We start from the raw sequence: 21,709 nt of genomic DNA on the forward strand, positions 1-21,709 counted from the left end.
AAAATCACAGAACACATCCTTAGCCCTGGACCATTTACCGGGCAATGAATAAAATAAAATTCAGGTTAAAGAGTTACCCAGAGCAGTATCTTTTAGTCGACCTGCCAAGATTTCCAGTTTCCAAGAAGAAAACGAATCCACAATTTCTAAGTCTAAAAACTCTTTTAAAATCAAGGCAACGGCCTCCTCTTTCTTTTCTTTTTTTTTTTTCTCTCTACAATCACTTTATAACGCAATGGACTTATTTCCTTAATCAAGGGATCCTCCTCGGATGTCATCCATGTTTCCGTCAAAAAAAAGGCAACCTGGCTTATTGTCCTCTACTACTACTACTACTACTACTATTTAGCATTTCTATAGCGCTACAAGGCTTATGCAGTGCTGCACAAACATAGAAGAAAGACAGTCCCTGCTCAAAGAGCTATGTAATAAAAGTGAGCCAAGTATAGGACAATCAAGCCATTGTGACATCACTGATGAGGTTGGCTCTTATTGGTGGCCTGAGGCATTATGACATCACAACATTAGCTCTGGTTACAAGAGACTACTAACCTACTATTTATCACTTCTATAGCACTACAAGGCGTACGCAGCGCTGCACAAACATAGAAGAAAGACAGTCCCTGCTCAAAGAGCTTACAATCTAATAGACAAAAAAATAAATAAAGTAAGCAAATCAAATCAATTGATGGGTACAGGAAGGAGGAGAGGAGGGTAGGTGGAGGTGAGTGGTTACAAGTGGTTACGAGTCAAAAGCAATGTTAAAGAGGTGGGCTTTCAGTCTAGATTTAAAGGTGGCCAAGGATGGGGAAAGACGTAGGGGCTCAGGAAGTTTATTCCAGGCGTAGGGTGCAGCGAGACAGAAGGCGCGAAGTCTGGAGTTGGCAGTAGTGGAGAAGGGAACAGATAAGAAGGATTTATCCATGGAGCGGAGTGCACGGGAAGGGGTGTAGGGAAGGACGAGTGTGGAGAGATACTGGGGAGCAGCAGAGTGAGTACATATAGGTTAGTAGAAGAAGTTTGAACAGGATGCGAAAACGGATAGGGAGCCAGTGAAGCGACTGGAGGAGAGGGGTAGTATGAGTAAAGTGACCCTGGCGGAAGACGAGACGGGGCAGCAGTGTTTTGAACCGATTGGTCCTCTAACCGATCTTTATTTATTTTATTTATTTATTTGTTTTATTGCATTTGTATCCCACATTTTCCCACCTATTTGCGGGCTCAGTGTGGCTTACAATACATTGTAAATGATGGGAGTACAATTTGTTACAATTCGGTTATGGATTACATTGTGATGAGTTATGCGAAGACAGGGTCAGAGTATCATTAAGGGAACAGAACAATGGAAAAGAGCAATGGAACATTGGAAAGAAACAACGGGAAGCAGATAGAGCAACAAGACAATAACAAGAGAACAATCGGTGTAGCATTTTTCTGTGAGTAAAGGTGTGAATGTGGTGACATTGCGGGGGATGAGAATTCAGAAGAGAGTGTATTGATGCATTGCTGAGCAGTGAGTGTGGACTTCCTGTGTTTTGATCCTTTCAGTAGATCTTATCAAAAAGAGGAGATCCGGGAAATTATAGACCGGTGAGTCTGACGTCGGTGCCGGGCAAGATGGTGGAGGCTATTATTAAGAATAAAATTGCAGAGCATATACAAAAACATGGACTGATGAGACAAAGTCAGCACGGATTTAGTGAAGGGAAGTCTTGCCTCACCAATCTAATGCATTTTTTTGAGGGGGTAAGCAAACATGTGGACAATGGGGAGCCGGTTGATATTGTATATCTGGATTTTCAGAAGGCGTTTGACAAAGTGCCGCACGAAAGACTCCTGAAGAAATTGCAGAGTCATGGAATCGGAGGTAGGGTATTATTATGGATTAAGAACTGGTTGAAAGATAGGAAGCAGAGAGTAGGATTGCGTGGCCAGTATTCTCAGTGGAGGAGGGTAGTTAGTGGGGTCCCGCAGGGGTCTGTGCTGGGTCCGTTGCTTTTTAATGTATTTATAAATGACCTAGAGATGGGAATAACTAGTGAGGTAATTAAATTCGCCGATGACACAAAATTATTCAGGGTCGTCAAGTCGCAGGAGGAATGTGAACGATTACAGGAGGACCTTGCGAGACTGGGAGAATGGGCGTGCAAGTGGCAGATGAAGTTCAATGTTGACAAGTGCAAAGTGATGCATGTGGGTAAGAGGAACCCGAATTATAGCTACGTCTTGCAAGGTTCCGCGTTAGGAGTTACGGATCAAGAAAGGGATCTGGGTGTCGTCGTCGATGATACGCTGAAACCTTCTGCTCAGTGTGCTGCTGCGGCTAGGAAAGCGAATAGAATGTTGGGTGTTATTAGGAAGGGTATGGAGTCCAGGTGTGCGGATGTTATAATGCCGTTGTATCGCTCCATGGTGCGACCGCACCTGGAGTATTGTGTTCAGTACTGGTCTCCGTATCTCAAAAAAGATATAGTAGAATTGGAAAAGGTACAGCGAAGGGCGACGAAAATGATAGTGGGGATGGGACGACTTTCCTATGAAGAGAGGCTGAGAAGGCTAGGGCTTTTCAGCTTGGAGAAGAGACGGCTGAGGGGAGATATGATAGAAGTGTATAAAATAATGAGTGGAATGGATCGGGTGGATGTGAAGCGACTGTTCACGCTATCCAAAAATACTAGGACTAGAGGGCATGAGTTGAAGCTACAGTGTGGTAAATTTAAAACGAATCGGAGAAAATTTTTCTTCACCCAACGTGTAATTAGACTCTGGAATTCATTGCCGGAGAACGTGGTACGGGCGGTTAGCTTGACGGAGTTTAAAAAGGGGTTAGATAGATTCCTAAAGGACAAGTCCATAGACCGCTATTAAATGGACTGGAAAAATTCCTCATTTTTAGGTATAACTTGTCTGGAATGTTTTTACGTTTGGGGAGCGTGCCAGGTGCCCTTGACCTGGATTGGCCACTGTCGGTGACAGGATGCTGGGCTAGATGGACCTTTGGTCTTTCCCAGTATGGCACTACTTATGTACTTATGTACTTATGAGTCTTCAACAGTTTGCGGAAGTTGGTCAGTTCGTAGATCGTTTAATAATACGAGCTTTATTACCAACAGATCTAATGTAAGAATAGGCACAAGGGATTGGAAAATAAGAGCCAGAGCCAGCAAAATTACACGAAAGACATTTTAAATTCATGGACCCTTTTTCAGGCTTCTTCTAATTGCAAGAGGCCCTTTCACTATATTGGTGAGGGTGACGCCCTTTTTGAACGTGTGGAAAGTACGCATCATAGTGCTTTTTTTCTTTGCAGCCCCATATTTGTGGAACTCTATGCCATTATCCCCACACCCAGCAACACAACATAACCAATGATCGTACTGGACAATATACAATCTTCATTCCCTTCGACCCTCATGATGCCTGATACACACCTACCTCACTCGACCACAATATAACCTTGTATTTGGTACTATGTAAGCCACATTGAGCCTGCAAATAGGTGGGGAAATGTGGGGTACAAATGCAACAAATATATAACTAAATAAATAAATTATCCAACCATAGCAAATCCGGTCTAAAGAAATTTCATTGCACTTTTGAAGGCATGGTTGTTCCAGCAAGCGTATTCTAATGAGTGAGGCGGCTCTCTTGGGCGCCGGAATCTGGGAGAGAGTGTTTATGGCTATCAGTTTTGCTGGATGCTATTTTTAACAGTGTGGTGCTCTTGTATGCATGTTTTACTTTCCTATTTGATTATTGTATTCTTTTCTTTGCTTTTTATTTTACTTGTAAATGCTTTGATTTGTCTACCAATTAAAGTGGTATATGAAGCCATGAATAAACAAATTAATAGATATTATGCTCCTTTAGATTGAAAGCTCCTTTGAGCAGGGACTGTCCTTCTTTGTTAATTGTACAGCGCTGCGCAACCCTGGTAGCGCTTAGAAATGCTAAATGGTAGTAGTAGTAGGTAGCACTTCCAAACAGTCTATCAATGACCTTGTTCATAGCCCATACTGCACAGAAATGAATAGGAATATGATAGAAAGTATTCACTCCCCACCTGCTTAAAAAAGTTAAACAAAGCAAAATAATTAGCAGCCAATCCATGTTAAGAAAGTAACATAAAACAGAGACTAAGAACGATCACTGCAACTCTATTCTGAACTAAACAAGAAAAACATCTCCAACCTGCATAGAACATGCCAAGGTCTGACAGAGTCACAGGACAAGTAATATGCAAAGTTGCATGTGAAGGAGCATGCAAAGGGGCGAGGTGGGTCCCTTTGGCACACCCCTTCAGAGCGACACCTGAGACATGACACCTCAGAAACTGGTGCTGCTTATAAGCAGGTGGATGCGCCAATCGCAGTTCAGCGCAGCAAATAGCAGCAATGTTTACCCTGAGGTAATGGCCGAAGATGAATGCAGCCTCAGGATCCGGCGCTGCCTAAAAGTAGGTGGATGATGTCATCAGAGTGCACCTCTTGTGCAGTGTCAAGTCCTCCCTCCTTGGGAGAAGATGACAGCAGTAAACAACTGTATGCAGGATGTAAAGAACTACTCGTAAAGAAACTACGGACTGCTCAAAACACAGCAGCCAGGATTATATTTGGTAAATCCTGATTCGACAGCGCCAAACCCCTACAAGAAAAACTGCATTGGCTCCCAATCAAAGAACATATTACTTTCAAAATCTGCAGCCTGGTCCACAAGATTATCTATGGCGATGCCCCGAGTTATATGGCTGATCTCATAGACCTACCAACCAGAAACACAATTAGAACATCACGAACATACCTAAATCTTCACTACCCTAGCTGCAAGGGACTCAAGTACAAATCAATTTACGGATCCAGCTTCTCCTATATAAGCACGCAAATATGGAGCGCATTACTGAAAGCCATAAAGACAATGCAGGATCATCACAATTTCCGGAAATCACTAAAGACCGATCTGTTCGAAAAGGTATACACTACTGATCCAACTTAAGCAACTGAACTCAGCAACACAACGAAGCCATAACCTGCAATGAACAATCTATCACTCTTCTTCTCTTGATTCTCGAATGTTCTGTAACAACATCACTTTGTATTTGTTTCATCACCAGAGGTGGCTAACATCTCACGGTACTATGTAAGCCACATTGAGCCTGCAAAGAGGTGGGAAAATGTGGGGTACAAATGCAACAAATAAATAAAAAATAAATAAATAAACATGATATCTAAAATAAAAAAAAAGAAATTGAAAACTGGATTTAGATGGGTATAGACTAGAGCAAGATAAGACAAAATTATCTTAAAATATTAACGTTTCAAATATTGTTCAATAGGCATCTTCTCGAATCTCTTCAAACAGATGCCTTTCTCTAGTGGAGTTCCAAAAATAAGCTTGCAGCACCACCTCCTGGCCACAGTGTATAACTTCCACAGAAGGCCTGTCCTGGAACATCCTGCTGATGAAACTTCTGTCCATTTAAACCTAATAGGATTTTTTTATCTTCACCAGCAGATAGCATTCCAAAGTTTGGTTTTCTTTCAAATTTGGATTATTCTTTTGGCTCAAAAACTAGAATTAAAATGGTGCTTACATTAGCAACATAAACTGTGCTTTTCAAAAATGTACTTTCCCAAGTTTGAGCTAATTAGTTGGGGCACATTGCCATCGCTAAAAAAATATATCAGGCTTCATAAACAGCTCTCAGAAGTCCCGAATAAAGACTGGAGTCATACCAAGATGATAGCAAGACTTGTGGGGAAGAAGAAAGGGAAAGAAAGGCTGAGAGTTGGGGGGAGGTGAGGGTGATATTTGTCATTAACACATTGAAGGTGTGATGTAATTAGGGAATGGGGGGGTCACATGGAATATGGGGCTATAAGTTTCAGATTTTGGATGCCACTGTTGACGTTGGGGCCCTTTTACTAAGGCGTGCCGGAAAATGGCCTGCGCGGGTGTATTGGATGCACAAAGGCCCATTTTTCAGTGTGCCTGCAAAAAAGGCCTTTTGGGGGGGGGCCTGAAAATGGACATGAGGCAAAATTAAAATTGGTGCGCGTCCATTTTGGGCCTGAGACCTTACCACCACCCGCTGACTTAGCGGTAAGGTCTCACGCGTTAACCGGGCGGTAATCATCAGCACGCGTCCACTGCCGATTACCACCTGGTTTAGCGCCACGTGGTAGAAAATACAAATTATTTTCTGCTGCGCATTTTGGACGCTCGTAAAAATTTAGAATTACTGCCCAGGGCATGCAGTAGCCAGGCGGTAGTTCTAATTTGATGTGCGCTGTACGCGCGAAGGCACCTACGTGCCTTAGTACATAAGTAATGCCACACTGGGAAAAGACCAAGGGTCCATCGAGCCCAGCATCCTGTCCACGACAGTGGCCAATCCAGGCCAAGGGCACCTGGCAAGCTTTCCAAACGTACAAACATTCTATACATGTTATTCCTGGAATTGTGGATTTTTCTCAAGTCCATTTAGTAGTGGTTTATGGACTTGTCCTTTAGGAAACCATCTAACCCCTTTTTAAACTCTGTTAAGCTAACCACCTTCACCACGGTCTCCGGCAATGAATTCCAGAGTTTAATTATGCGTTGGGTGAAGAAACATTTTCTCCGATTTGTTTTAAATTTACTACACTGTAGTTTCATCGCATGCCCCCTAGTCCTAGTATTTTTGGAAAGCGTGAACAGACGCTTCACATCCACCTGTTCCACTCCACTCAATATTTTATATACCTCTATCATGTCATAAGTAATGCCACACTGGGAAAGACCAAGGGTCCATCGAGCCCAGCATCCTGTCCACGACAGCGGCCAATCCAGGCCAAGGGCATCTGGCAAGCTTCCCAAACGTACAAACATTCTATACATGTTATTCCTGGAATTGTGGATTTTTCCTAAGTCCATTTAGTAGTGGTTTATGGACTTGTCCTTTAGGAAACCATCTAACCCCTTTTTAAACTCTGCCAAGCTAACCGCCTTCACCACGTTCTCCGGCAACGAATTCCAGAGTTTAAAGGGCCAGAGTAAAAGGGCCCCTTTGTTGACAGAGTCCACATGACATGACTAAGAAGTGCCATCACTAGTCCAGTTCCTAAGCTGGCCTCTAAGTAGTGTCAGTTGGACCCATCTCTAACCTGTGCCATTACTGGCCCCAAGTCTGAGTGGGATCTCTGTGGTCCCAACCCTGCTGCCAGAGGCATTGCTTAAAAGATCCAGGTGACAGACCCAAAGGACCCCCCCTATACCTCCCAGATTTGTAACAATTTTTTAAAAAATCAAGCGCAATCCCATCAAAACACATTAGACATACTACCATTTTATTCCATCCTTCAGAATATCTGCAGGAGAACCAAAACCTGTCACGGTGGTCGTCAGCGACTTCCGTGCCTTGCTCGTCAGGGCACTCGTCAGTGCCCTGTTCCTCCTTCTAAACCTTCTAAAATTACCTGTGGGGTCACTGTAGAGTGGTGGAGGCCAAGCTGGTGATGTCATCAGCACTGAGCACCAGGGTTGCTAGATGGGCGGTTTTCCCGCCCAATTGGGCGGTTTTCCACAACCCGCCGCGGGAAACTTTTGCCCGCGGCGGGTTGCGGTTTTTTGGGCTGGTTTTGGTTTTTTTGGCCGGGTTTTGGGGCGGTTTTTCGGCCGGCGGGGGGGGGGGGGCTAATGGTGACAGAGGCGGGGCTTATGACGTTTTAGGTGGGGTTTGCCGACGTATTGAGCGGGGCAATGACGGTGGGGCGGGGCTGATGACGGGGGGCGGGGGTGATGACGGAAGGGGCGGGGTTGATGACGGCAGGGGTGGGGGTGATGACGGAAGGGGCGGGGTGATGACGTCGGGGGTGGGGTGTGTGCGGTTTTTGGGCGGGTTTTGGGCTGTTTTGGGTCAGAATTTTTTTTTTTTATATGGCAACCCTGCTGAGCACTTCTTAAGCTGGCTTCTGAGTGTGCTCAGTGTTCTGGCAATTATCCTTGATGGGGCTTCTGCTAGTTCCTACTACTGTTTCTTTGCGAGGGAGTGGCCTGAAGCCTTTGCCTTCAGCTTTCACCTTATGCTGTGTTCCAGTGGAAGTCTGCCTCCAAGCCAGGGAGTCCTGAGGAGTAAAGCTTTGCCCACAGCTTTCACCTAATTCTGTGTTCCTGTGAAGCCTGCTTTCTAGCTTGGTACTTCTGAGGAGTAATAACTCTGACTACAGCTTTCACCTTTGCTTGGGTCCGGTGAATCCTGCTGCCAGGCCTGCAAGTCCAAAGCCTTCCGTGCCTCAGTTGAGATTCCAGTCGCCCACTGTGAGTCCTTAGTCGCTGTATGCTACATTGTAGCTTCATCGCATGCCCCCTAGTCCTAGTATTTTTGGAAAACGTAAACAGACGCTTCACATCTACCCGTTCAACTCCACTCATTATTTTATAGACCTCTATCACCCGCCTTTTCTCCAAGCTGAAGAGCCCTAGCCGCTTTAGCCTTTCCTCATAGGGAAGTCGTCCCATCCCCTTTATCATTTTCGTCGCCCTTCTCTGCACCTTTTCTAATTCCGCTATATCTTTTTTGAGATGCGGCGACCAGAATTGAACACAATATTCGAGGTGCGGTCGCACCATGGTGCGATACAAAGGCATTATAACATCCTCATTTTGTTTTCCATTCCTTTCCTAATAATACCTAACATTCTATTTGCTTTCTTAGCCGCAGCAGCACACTGAGCAGAAGGTTTCAACGTATCAACGACAACACCTAGATCCCTTTCTTGGTCCGTGACTCCTAACGTGGAACCTTGCATGACGTAGCTATAATTCGGGTTCCTCTTTCCCACATGTATCACTTTGCACTTGGTCACATTAAATGTCATCTATTATTTAGACACCCGGTCTCCCAGTCTCGTAAGGTCCTCTTGTAATTTTTCACAATCCTCCTGCGATTTAACAACTTTGAATAACTTTGTGTCATCAGCAAATTTAATTACCTCACTCCTATATCTAGGTCATTTATAAATATGTTAAAAAGCAGCGGTCCCAGCATAGACCCCTGGGGAGCCCCACTAACTACCCTTCTCTATTGAGAATACTGACCATTTAACCCTACTCTCTGTTTTCTATCTTTTAACCAGTTTTTAATCCAGTCAAGCTAAGCCAAGTCCGTTCCAGAATCCTGATCCAGCCAAGCCAAGCCCGTTCCAGAATCCTGTTCCAGTCAAGCTAAGCCAAGCCTGTTCCAGAACCCTGTTCCAGCCAAGCCTGTTTGAGAATCCTGAACCCTGTTCCAGCCAATCCTGTTTGAGAATCCTGAATCCTGTTTGAGAATCCTGAATCCTGTTCCTGCCTTGTGTATTGTCTTGCTTGTTGCTTGTCTTGAGTTTGCTCTATCTATTTGCCATGTCTGGTATCCTGTTTGTATTCAGTGCCTGGTTCGCCTCTGCTCTGCGCCTCCCCAGAGGACTTGTCTGCTGCAGCCTGGCTACAGCCCAAGGGCTCACCATCCCGGGTTCCATGACAGGTATCTATGCTCCATATACAAGCATATATCCTAGCTTTGTAAAATCAGGATTTAGACTTGTGACGTGTCTAAATGCCAGGTTATACACATCTACAATGACCACCTGTGTAAGACGTGCACAGTTATAGAATAGTGCACACGTGGATTTTCAGGATTTTTCTCATGTATTTATGCACAATACGTTAATCATTTAGACAGATATCCGCCATTTAAATGTTAGCGCCTTGTTTCCAGAATTACCCCCTGTGGGGAGGAGTGTGGTAGCCGTGTTAGTCCACTCTTAAGGTTATCAATAGAAATCCAACAAAATAAAACAAATTTATAAATAAATAAACGTCACCCAAATAAACTCCATTACATTGCAGATTGAAGGAGGAAAAGCCTCAGAGAATAACGGTATTACGGTGTTATCTTGGAAATTGGCCCTTTAAGTTCTATGAGGATTCTGATTGGTCCATTTGGATGATGTAGCTGCTAATGGCAGGAACGAGTGGGGATCTGAGGTAGGAGCAGGGAGCCCAGTGTGTCTAGGAGGAGGGTTAGTAGTAGAAGGGGGCTCTTTTTTTTTTGTTGAAAAAAGCTTTATTGGGTCATAGGTATAATGCCAAAACATCAACAAGTAACGTTCAACTTCTTATTAACATCGCTGTTCTTACTTCATTATAACTCAGCCAAGCTGCTTCTCATTACAACATTTATGCAAAACCAACATCATTAGTATAGCAATTGGCGGAATCACCCCTGACTCACTCTTTTATATTTCCTCCCCCCCCCCCCCCCCCAAAGAAGGGGGCTCTTGATGTCATGGGCTGGGAGAGAGAAGGAACGGAAGGAGAGCGGCTGTTTTGAAGGGGTGGGAGGGTGATTGGAGGGGCTAAAGGACCAGGGCAATGTTCAGTGTTGGCAACTGCAAAACTAACCAGCCGAATTTAGGACAGCTTTTGAGGTGCTGGCTCCTTCCCAAGTCCTCTTTGTGTACTGCACCTGACCTGCCCACTTTGCACATGGCTGGTCAGTCAATATTCAGCAGTATTGCCTGGTGAAATGCCACTGAATACTGGCAGCTAGGCGGTCCCAAGTGATTTCAGTGGGCAGCAGCCTTTCCTGTCTGGTGAGATGATTATAGGGCTGGAGGTAGTTTTCTGGGTGGTGGAGCAGTTTCAGAGGACTACGTTTTGGGAAAGGGTGCAGTCTGTGAGATGAATTGGGGTATTTTTGGGTGTGGGACAGTTTGGAAGCTGGTAGCAAAGTTGTGGGTGTAGGTTTTTAGGATGGGCAGTTTGAGGGGCTGTGGGGCAGTTGTGGGGGATAGTTTTTGGAAGTAGGAGCAGCCTGTGAGATGGTAGGGCCATTGTGTGAGGGGGGGGGGGTACATTTTGGTGTGAGGCAGTTTGAGAGATGATGGTGCAGTTGTGGAGTGAGGGGGCACATTTTGGTCCGCCGCCTCATCGCTCCCCACCCACTGCTGCTGCTGTACATCTTGGCTGGCGGGGGAACCCAACCCCCTCCAGCTGAAGCATCCGACCAGCGCTGGTCTCCGACGCCGCCGCATTGCCCACTCTGCTCTCTGTTCCCCTCACATCTGAAATTCTCAGTTTCACTAAAAAGAGTGTGCTGGACTTGAGGGGAAGAGACAGCAGGGCAGGCAGTGCGGCGGCGACAGAGACCATTGCTGGACGGAGGCTTTAGCTGGCAGGGCTTGAGGACCCCCCACCAGCCAAACCAGGGGCCCAGGCCCCCATGGCCCCATGTAGCTATGTCACTGCCTTTACTTCACTGGTCATAAACAGGGAGTCATGCAAAACTGCAGTAGAGCCACTAGAGTCTCTGCCATCTAAGCATGGCATAACCTTAAGGCTCCGTAAGCTAATATTATATACTAGTAAAAGAGGCCCGTTCCATAAACAAATGAAACGGGCGCTAGCAAGGCTATAGAGAGAGTGAGAGTGTGTATATGTATATGTGTCTGTGTGTGAAAGAGAGTGTGCACAGGTAGGGTGAAAATGAAGAGACAGAAGTGAAATTTTACATAGGACAGCTGAACCATTTGAGGCGTGTTTGTGTGTCTGTGTGAGAGAGTGTGTATATGTGTGTGTGTGAGATAGAGACAGTGTAAGTGTGTGTGTGTGTGTGTGTCTGTGTGAAAGAGAGTGTGAAAGGGTAGGGTCAAAATGAAGAGACAGCATTATAATTGCACAAAGCACAGCACAAACATTTGAGACAGTTCTTGCCTTATCTCCCTTGCCGCCCCCTCCATACCCAACGATTCGATTCGTTCCTTGTCTTCCATCCCCTCTGTGTCCCGTGTATATGTGTGTGTGAGAGAGCAAGAGAGAGAGAGGTGCTAGCAGTCCCTGTGATAGTGGCAGGTCAGTTGCTCATTATAGCCAGTTAAGAGTGAGAGTGTGTGTGTATGTGCTGGTTTTTTTCCTTCCCTCATATGCCCTCCATGTCCGTTGTTTGTATGGAGAGCAGAGATCTATATGGTCCTTTTAGCGTTGCTGTTGACGTCGCGTAGCAACTGTTGCTGCTGGTTTTCATTGTTCCGCGATGTGTCTTATGTCACGTTCCGTCGCTTAGTAACGGGTTCGCGATGCGATTGGTTGAGTGTCATTGGTCCGCCCTCGACGTCATGACATTTTACGTGGGGGTAGGGCCAAAACTCATGGGCGAATTCCTGGTTTCACCACCATGCATTTAGAACGTTGGGACTTGTGGAGGCTTCAGAACGTTGGAGGTGCGTTTTATATAGAGAGCTAGGAGCCCATGTGCCCTCTTAAACCAGGTATCCTGCTATAAAATAACCCTTCACATTCTAAAAAACACATATACACATTTTATTACATTGTCACCAATAAGCTAATATAACATCCTGCAAATAAGACACTCATGACCTGTAATCGAAACCAGCAGACCAAACTTGCCAGACCAAAGCAGCACAATGCACCAAGATTCAAACAAAAGTAATCTTTCCTATGAAAAGTCAACATGCCCCTCACCGATCGTTTGATCCCAAGAGCCCCAGTCTCGCAGGGGTGAGTTTAACTTGGGGCTGGGCTTCCCATTCCATCAGCCTTCATAGGACCACTGGAGCAGGGAGGGGAGGGTTAGGTTGTAGGCAAGGGTAGAGGGAGTCAGGAACCTCGGGGATGGGGGGGGGGGGATTGGCTAATTCATGTGCAAGTGGCCTTTCCTGCCAAGGTTGTGGATTTTAATAGGCTGATGGCTAGGAAGGGGTGGGGAGTGCCTCTGAGGTGCTCCTCAGAGGCGGTTTACCCCCCCCCCCCCCAGGAATACCATGGTTTTGGGGTGGGAGCATGGTGCAAGGGATTTGTGCTTTCTGGGTTGTTGCAGCAGGTGGACACCTGGGTTATGGGCGGTGGGTCAGGTGACCCGGTACAGGTAGGCGTGGAGGTCTATGCCTTTAGCACTGTCCTAATCCTGACATGATAGGGTGGTGATGGGGAGGGCTAAGATACATTTATGATGCTTTATGATATGATATTGTAGCTCGGATTAAAGTTTGGTTAAGATTGTTATGGTTAAATGGTTCAATTTAATAAACAAGCTGCGGCCTGTATATATATATGTTCTACCAGTACAGATGTCTGAGTCTATTTGTAGGAAGTGGGATGCAAGAAACAGGGACAAAGAGGTGGAGGGGGGGGGGGGGGGACTCGGAGTGGGATCGGTCCCAGATCCCACAGTTACTACAGGATACCAATACATGAACTACTAGAAAATAAAACAAGCTAAATTTCTATAGATTTAGGTGTGGACAGGCCATAATTATTCGTTTTGTTTATTTTCATGCATCATTTATGGGTGTTTCATTTTATTCAGGGTGGTTTTTATTTATTATTATTATTACTAGTAAAAAAAAGGCCCGTTTCGTAAAGAAATGAAACGGGCGCTAGCAAGGCTATAGAGAGAGTGAGAGTGTGTATATGTATGTGTGTCTGTGTGTGAAAGAGAGTGTGCACAGGTAGGGTGAAAATGAAGAGACAGCAGTGAAATTTTACATAGGACAGCTGAACCATTTGAGGCGTGTTTGTGTGTCTGTGTGAGAGAGTGTGTATATGTGCATGGGTGCATGTGTGTGTGTGAAAGTGAGTGTGAAAGGGTAGGGTTAAAATGAAGAGACAGCATTATAATTGTACATAGCACAGCACAAACATTTGAGGCAGTTCTTGCCTTATCTCCCCTGCCGCCCCCTCCATACCCAATGATTCGTTCCTTGTCTTCCATCCCCTCTGTGTCCCTTGTGTGTGTGTGTGTGTGTGTGTGTGTGTGTGTGTGTGTGAGATACAGACAGTGTAAGTGTGTGTGTGAAAGTGAGTGTGAAAGGGTAGGGTCAAAATGAAGAGACAGCATTATAATTGTACATAGCACAGCACAAACATTTGAGGCAGTTCTTGCCTTATCTCCCCTGCCGCCCCCTCCATACCCAATGATTCGTTCCTTGTCTTCCATCCCCTCTGTGTCCCTTGTGTGTGTGTGTGTGAGTGTGTCATATTGTCTTTATTGAAACTTGCAACAAGACAAACCAAGCATACAAACAAGCGATAAAACAAGCAATAAAACCCGCTAACTAATACATAAATAAAACCTTACTGGCCAATACCCCCGCCCCTCAACAAACCCTCCCACTCAGGGAGGCTGAAACGAAAAACCCCTCCAATGCCTTGCCCACTGTAGTCCAGAACAATGCTCCTTCTCCCTCACTGCCAGCTGCTGGACAAATGTACCACATCCCCTGCCACCTCCTGTACAGACAGCCACTTCCGATATAATGAAGCTTGGCAGCGTGCCTGCCACAGGAAGTAACAAAGGGCTGCAGCGATGATATACAGTGTCTCCCTACACCACCCCTTTCCTTTTGGAAACCCTCCATAGGCCCATTCTGCATAAGATAGCTGGTGGAAGAAAGGAATCCCTAATTGGCGGGCTACTGCCTGACAGACTTGTTGATTGAACGGGCACTTGAGGAGGAAGTGGTCCATTGTTTCATCCTCCGTCACGCACTCCCCCCTCGGGCACTTACGATCATTGCTGTTTCTATTTTTCATGTTAGCTCGAACATAAAGCCGGCTGTGGAAAGTCAGCCAGGCCATGTCCGCAATCTTCCGGGGGAGGCGTGATGAATTGAGGAAAGCCAGACCTTCCTCCTGTAGTGGACCTGGGCAGTCCCTCAAGGCTAGACGTGTTGAAAAGTGTGTCTGAATAATGCGGTGTTGTAGCTGCCTCCTGTCCTCCTTCTGGATTTCCTGTACTGTGATACCCCATCTCTTCACCAATCTCAACAGAGGTGAGATGTACTGTGGCAAGTATCCCGCCTTCCCTCGCAGGGGCATTGCCTGACCTCCCCTCACCCAATCCCTCAAGTACCGCTGAAGCCAGGAGGCCATGCAGTCTGCCCAAGCCGGCCTCCCTTCCCGCAAGACCCCTCCCAGATTTTGTTGGAAAAAGAAACAACTAAAATGTACCACAGGGTTGACCATTCCCAACCCCCCCTCCCTTTTGGGCAAATAGGTCACCTCCCTCCGGATAATATTCATCCTGTTCCCCCATAGCTGTTGGAAAAACAAGCTGTATACTCTGGCATGTAACGATATAGGCAGTAAACAGACCTTGGATATGAACAGGAGAAGGGGTATCAGATAGGTCTTAATGACATGCAGTTTTTCCACAAACCGCAACTTATATGATTTCCACTGGGCCACCCTTTCCTCGACTCTCCCCAGCCCCTTCTCCCAGTTGATCGTATCATAGTCCTGTCTGCCTACCCAGAGACCCAGGATCCGTACTTCATCCCTTGCTACTGGGTACTGACTGGGAAGTTTGAAAGCTGGTCTGCCCTGTCCTACCCAAATTGCGGAGCTCTTTTCCTGGTTTATCTGGGCCCCCGCAGCCTGTGTGTATTCTGCCATCCAGGTCTGAACTCGCTCGGCTTCCTCCTTGCTACTGATTACTACTGTGACATCATCTGCGTAGGCGACACATCGCCATGTGTGTGAACCCAAAGAGATGCCCTCTAGTTGACCGCTAAACCCTCCACTCAACCTTCTGAGGAAAGGATCTAAGGAAAGGACGTACAGCAAGGGGCTGAGGGGACACCCCTGCCGTACCCCTGACCTCACTGCAAAGCTCTTGCCCACCCAACCATTTATTAGAGTGCTACTCCTTGCATTGCGATACAAAGTCTGGATCCACCCTATAAACTGGTCGGGTATCCCATAGCACCGAAGCACTAGCCATAGGTACTCCTGGGACACCCTGTCAAAAGCCTTAGACTGATCAAGGGTCAGCAAATACTTTCCCTTTGTCCCACCTTGACTCCTTTCCACTATTTCACGGATGGTACAAACTGCTTCCACTGCCCCTTTCCCCTTCACCGAGCAAAACTGTGCTGAGGACAAGAGACCACCCACTGCCCCAGCCAGGCGGTTGTAAATAATCCTGGCCATTATTTTCCTATCTACATTCAGAAGACTTATGGGTCTCCAGTTCTCGATAAGTTCCAGATTTCCCTTCTTTGCGAGGAGAACCAAAATAGAACACTGCTGTGAAGGGGCCAAACGCCCGTTCTGCAAACAATTATTAAAAATTGCAGCTAACACTGGAATCAGGACCACACGGAATTTTTTGTAGAACTCTGGGGTCAGCCCATCGGGACCCGGAGTTGTACGTGCTGATAGCGTATCAATAGCATCATCTACCTCTCCTGTGGTAATGGGCCTAAGCAGTTGTTCCATCTCCCCCTCCGAAACCTTTTCCAAGCCTGGGGCACTCTGCACGTATGATAGCATGAAGTTAGAAACCAAGCTCTCTTTCCCCCACAATTGGGTGTAAAACCGAATGACCCTGGCCTCGATTGAACGTTGGTTCGTCAATCGCTGCCCTGCTTCATCTCTCATAGCATAAATGACCTTGTGTCCTACTGCTACCTTGCAATTCTGGAAAGGATCCGGGGAATACCGATGCCCATATTCCCTTTCCAGAAGCAAAGCAGCGTATCGATCATATTGCAACAGCCTCAACTGGGCCTGCAAAGCTTCTATCTCTCCCTTCTCTAGATGGTTGGAGACCGCGTGGTCCAATTGCTTACGAAGACGACAGCACTGTGCCTGTAACCCCAGACTCTGCTTCCTGGCTAGGGACCGGAAAAGGGCCTTGACTCGCCCCTTTACCATGTCCCACCAGGCTCCCTTATCATCCATCACCTCCCATAGTGTTTCTTGGTCTGCTAAAAAACCCTCAAATATTTGTCTGTTTTCCTCTACTTCTAATAACTTTGCACTCAGTTTCCAAAATCCTGGGCCTTTCTGCGCCCCTTCGCATATTGTTAAGACTGTGGAAACTAAGGCATGATCTGAATATTCCGTCCATCTATTCGGCTGCCCCTGAAACTTAGCCAACCCGCCTACAAAGAGCCAGTCAATACGGCTCTCCGTGTCTCCCCTTCTAAAAGTGAACCCCTTCCCTCCCGCCACCTCCAGTCTTGCCTGTTTTACAATTGCTGCCAGCTGGAGGCTGTCATAACCCACTTGACGCCTGGACCCCTTTCTATCTGCTTGCTGTAAGACCATATTAAAGTCTCCTCCAAATACCACCAATTTGCTTGTATATAAATACGGTTTCACCCGGAGCAACAGCTGCTTGCGTTCCCAACTAATCTGGGGCCCATAAAAGTTAATGATTCGCACTGCTACCCCTCTAATGAAAACGTCTAAGACAACACACCTCCCTATCTCCACCTCTATTTCCCTCGTAATCTCCACTTCTCGGGTGGCAAAAAGAATAGCCACCCCTGCGCATCTTTCTTTGGCCAGAGACCAGAATGAGGGCCCCCCTTTCCAATCTCTCTTGGCCCGGTGCAGGAGCTGCAAAGAATCCAAATGAGTCTCCTGCAACAGGATGCAGTCTACCTTGCACTGGGTCAAATCGCTAAAGGCGACAAATCTAGTTCTCTCTGCCTTTATGCTGGCTACATTCAGAGTTGCAAAGATTAAGGACAAGGCAGCCATGGTTTATTTCTTAAATTTCTTACCCCTCCTCATCTCTTCACCGCAATCCCTCTTCACAGATATTCCTGCCCCCATCATTTCTTCAGGATCCTCTATAATTTCTTCTAATTCCAAATCCTCCCACTCTGAGTCATCTTCCCCGGCTTTCTTTCTACCCTTTTTTTTCTTGGTTTCCTCTGGACCAGCCCTTTCCCCTTTCATCCCTTCCTTACCCTCCTCTATTTCCTGCATGAGGCCCTTCGTTAAACTAGTAGGATGTGATGTTAGACTTGGGGGTAACACTGCTGGCTCCTCTCTGTTAAGTCTTTCAGATGATTCATTCCTTGCTCCCCTCCCCTCCCTCCTCTTCTCCTCCAAAACCTCCCTTTGGGGTGGATTCATCTCAAGATCACCCTCTCCTTCACCTGAAACCTGAAACACTGCATATCGATTACTCTGGCTCTTCTCCAGAATATCTGTTCTCCCCGCTCGGGCTAGCCCCCTCCCCTCCTTCCTCCGACCCCCCTTCCCTCCATGTTTCCCTACCAGGGTCCATGCTTCCCCTTCTTCTCCCCCCTTCTCCCCACCTCCTTCTTCCATCCTTTCACAAATACCCCTTCTTTGAATGTGATCCAAACCTGATGCCCTTTTCTCCCCCTTTCCCTTTCCCTTAGTGCCTGCCTCTGTATGAATAGTGGTATTTGATTTATCCATTAATCCCTTTAATGCTTCCCGCTTCTGTCCTTGTATCCTTGTAGTTTCTGCTTGTGCCCCTTCCTCCCCCCTCCTCTCTTCCTCTACCTGATTGTGCGATGCTTGTGGGCACTTGCTAAAAGGGTGCCCCAAGCCTCCACACAGGTTACAGCGTATGGTAGTGCAGTCGCTGGTGTCATGATCTGCACTACCACATCGCGAGCACTTTAACACTGTACATGACATGCTTAAGTGACGGAAAGATCCGCACCTGTAGCACTGTCTGGGTTGTCCTGCATAAAAGCATTGAATTCGATCCCTTCCAATGTATGCGGCTGAAGGTATATGTTGGGTGACATAGCCTGCCTGTTTTAATTTTACAAGGGCACTCCACCCCCCCGCCCACACACGACTCTGGTCTGGTATTTTGCTTAATGGGGTCCTAATTTCGGCATACCGTCCCAACCAGTATGACAGGTCTGCGGCCATAAGAGATTCATTACGTACCAAAATGGTAATCTGGACTGCGTCCTGTCTACTGATGGGGACAGCCTTAAAATCCACCCATCTACCCTGATGCTGCACCTCTGTGTACTTTTCCCAAAACAGGTCCAAACCTCGCCCTGTTAAGAAACTAATATCATATTCAGGGATTCCCACAGGGTGTATGCATGCATACAAATCTTCAGGGATAAAGCCAAGGGAGAATACCATTCTTAAAACAACCTCTCTAGGTGGTGCTACCCCTGTGCCCACCCAACGCAGCTGGACAACATTTCGACGTTTTGGGGTAACACCGCTCCCGGGACCCCGCAACGGACCAGAAAATGGATTTCCCCTTGTCTCCATGTCTGACTCCTGCCTCCCCTCCTCCTTCCCTGTCTCTGCCCCTCCTCCCCGTACTACTGCTGCAAAGGATAAAGGGGCTGATACCAGTATGCTCCCCCCCTTCCCCACCCCCTTCCTGCCTTCCTCCCCTCCCCCTCTCTTCCCCTCCCTCCTCTCCCATGTCCACTAACCCACTATGTTCAGTTCACTTGTGCTGTTTCTGTCTCTTCCCCCTCTGCAATATTCTACTTCCAGTCCTTTGCCAGTTGCTGCTGTTCCCAACCAGCACTCGTTCCCTTGCTCTGCAACTGTCCCACTCAGACCAGGTCTGGGATCTGTCTCCTCTTGTAGCTGACACTCTCCTCCATGCACTTTCTCTGTTTCTGACACTGTCATACTCAGTCTGAGTCTTGGCTCCGCCTCCTGGTGCAGCTGACACTCTCCTTCATGTACTCTCTCTGTATCTGGCACTGTCTTACTCAGTCTGGGTCTTGGCTCTGCCTCCTGGTGCAGCTGACACTCTCCTCCATGCTCTGTCTTACTGGGTCTGGGACTTGGCTCCGCCCCCTGGTGCAACTGACACTCTCCTTCATGTACTCTCTCTGTATCTGGCAATGTCTTACTCAGTCTGGGTCTTGGCTCCACCTCCTGGTGCAGCTGACACTCTCCTCCATGCCCTGTCTCACTCGATCTGGGTCTTGGCTCCGCCTCCTGGTGCAGCTGACACTCTCCACAATTCTCTCTCTCCTTTCTGGGACTCCTGCTTTGATGGGCATGAGTTTCTGAGAAGCTCCCTTCTGCTCTTTCTTCTTGTTTCTGAGTGGCAGAATCTATTGGGAGCCCCTGCCTGTCACTGAGCTTCCCCCATGATGTCATCAGCACTTCTGATTGAGATTGGATGGCAGCTCTTGGACAGCCCTGCTCAGAGGTCTGCCCTATCAATTCTGTCCATGAGTGACTGTGGTGTTCCCACGATGTTCCCGCCCTCTGTCCACCATATTTGCTCTCAGCTTCTTCCATCTCTTGTAGTACTCCACTACTCCATTCCTGTACTTTCCCATCCTCTTTAGTCTCTGTCTCCATCTGCAAAACCCCTTGTTTTTGCTCTACTTTCCCTCCCGTTGTTCCTGGTAACTTCTGTACTTGCTCAGTGTGTAGTGATTCTTCTCCTACCTCAGCATTCAAACTGTTCTGATTCTCCTCAGCATTCAAACTGTTCTGATTCTCCAGGCTGTCTTTCTTCTCTGTCTCTCCCAGCAAACCTGAGCTCTTCTCTGTGGGTTCGGCTATGCCCTGCCAGCTCTCTAAGTATAAGGGACGTTTTTGAATTTTTTTCAGTTTCATAGCTCTTTTGTGTTCCAAACTTGCCAGGCTCTCTCGCTGCATGCAGTGCCGTGGCCCCTCCTTATCCACAGTACCTGCCACAACTGGACTAGGAGCCTCTGTTCTACAAGGCTGGTAAGTGGATGGAGCACCTAGCTCTTGGGAATCCTGTAGGAAATAAAATACTGGTGATAACTGGGAATTATTTGTGTCAGTCTTGTCTTTCCCTCCTTCTGGCTGCTGCTGTTTCTCTTCCCCTGCTGTCCCTTCCAGCATAGCCTCTGGGGTGTCTGGAACCACGGAGTCCTGTGTGTCTCTGGGTTCTGCTTCCTGCTGGATCTGGGACTGCGTCTGGGTCTGCTGCATGCGTTCCCTGTTCAGGAAAACCTCACGAAGGGGATTATCTCTGCAGTTCTTTAGTTTTTGCAGCTGCCTTTGTTTTGCTGTAAGCCGCTTCTGGAGTGCTTCAACTCCCTTAACATACTTGTCTCGTGGGCCAGTGGAAGCCAGGTTACACATAGTTTTTGCTAGCTTCAGCCGCTTCCTCAGTACCTCTATTTCACCTTCTACTCGATTCATTTTCTTCACTGATCTAATTACCTCTTCAGGAGTCATATGCTGGGCCTCTTTCTTCTGCCAGGCCCTAGGCCTGGATTCCTTCTCCTCCTCTTCTTCCTCACTAACGTCCTCTTCAGACTCTCCGCTATTCTCTTCCACCACCTCTCCTCTGATACTGGATGCAGAGAACCCTGCTCTGGAACCCGGGCCCTGCCTTCTTGCCCCCTGTTCTTCACCCAGCTTAGGAATGTTATGGCCAGGACTTACAGTCAGGGTGAGCTGGCTCCTCAGCAAGCGCTGCTGGGCTCTGGTCCTTCCTCCGTCCACAGGCCTGGGCTCTCCTGGTTCTCCTGGTTGCATGCTTGGGGCTTGGGTGGAGGAAGCCTCCCCTTCATAGTGTTTCTCAGCTCCAAGTGTGCTAGGCCTTTCAGCCTGGGGCCCTCCTGCAGGGGGGCCCCCTCCCCTCTGCATTGTTCAGCAGCCACAGGGTACAGCAGCTCTCCTTTCAGCACCTCTTCACCACAGGTCTGTACTCTGTGTGTGTGTGTGTGTGTGTGTGTAAGAGAGAGAGAGAGAGAGGTGCTAGCAGTCCCTGTGATAGTGGCAGGTCAGTTGCTCATTATAGCCAGTTAAGAGTGAGAGTGTGTGTGTATGTGCTGGTTTTTTTCCTTCCCTCATATGCCCTCCGTGTCCGTTGTTTGTGTGGAGAGCAGAGATCTATATGGTCCTTTTAGCGTTGTTGTTGACATCGCCTAGCAACTGTTGCTGCTGGTTTTCATTGTTCCGCGATGTGTCTTATGTC

General features: G+C 47.3%; 1 long non-coding RNA gene across 1 annotated transcript; it reads left to right on the forward strand.

The window, feature by feature from the left end:
• Window positions 1-1,042: 1,042 nt before the first annotated feature.
• LOC115481239 lies at window positions 1,043-21,493 on the forward strand. Its single transcript, XR_003943906.1, has 3 exons — window positions 1,043-1,137; window positions 15,145-15,152; window positions 21,483-21,493. It is a non-coding gene; the product is annotated as an uncharacterized LOC115481239 (long non-coding RNA).
• The last annotated feature ends 216 nt before the right edge of the window (window positions 21,494-21,709 follow it).

This window comes from Microcaecilia unicolor, chromosome 11, assembly GCF_901765095.1.
Source record: "Microcaecilia unicolor chromosome 11, aMicUni1.1, whole genome shotgun sequence".
NCBI lineage: Eukaryota > Metazoa > Chordata > Amphibia > Gymnophiona > Siphonopidae > Microcaecilia > Microcaecilia unicolor.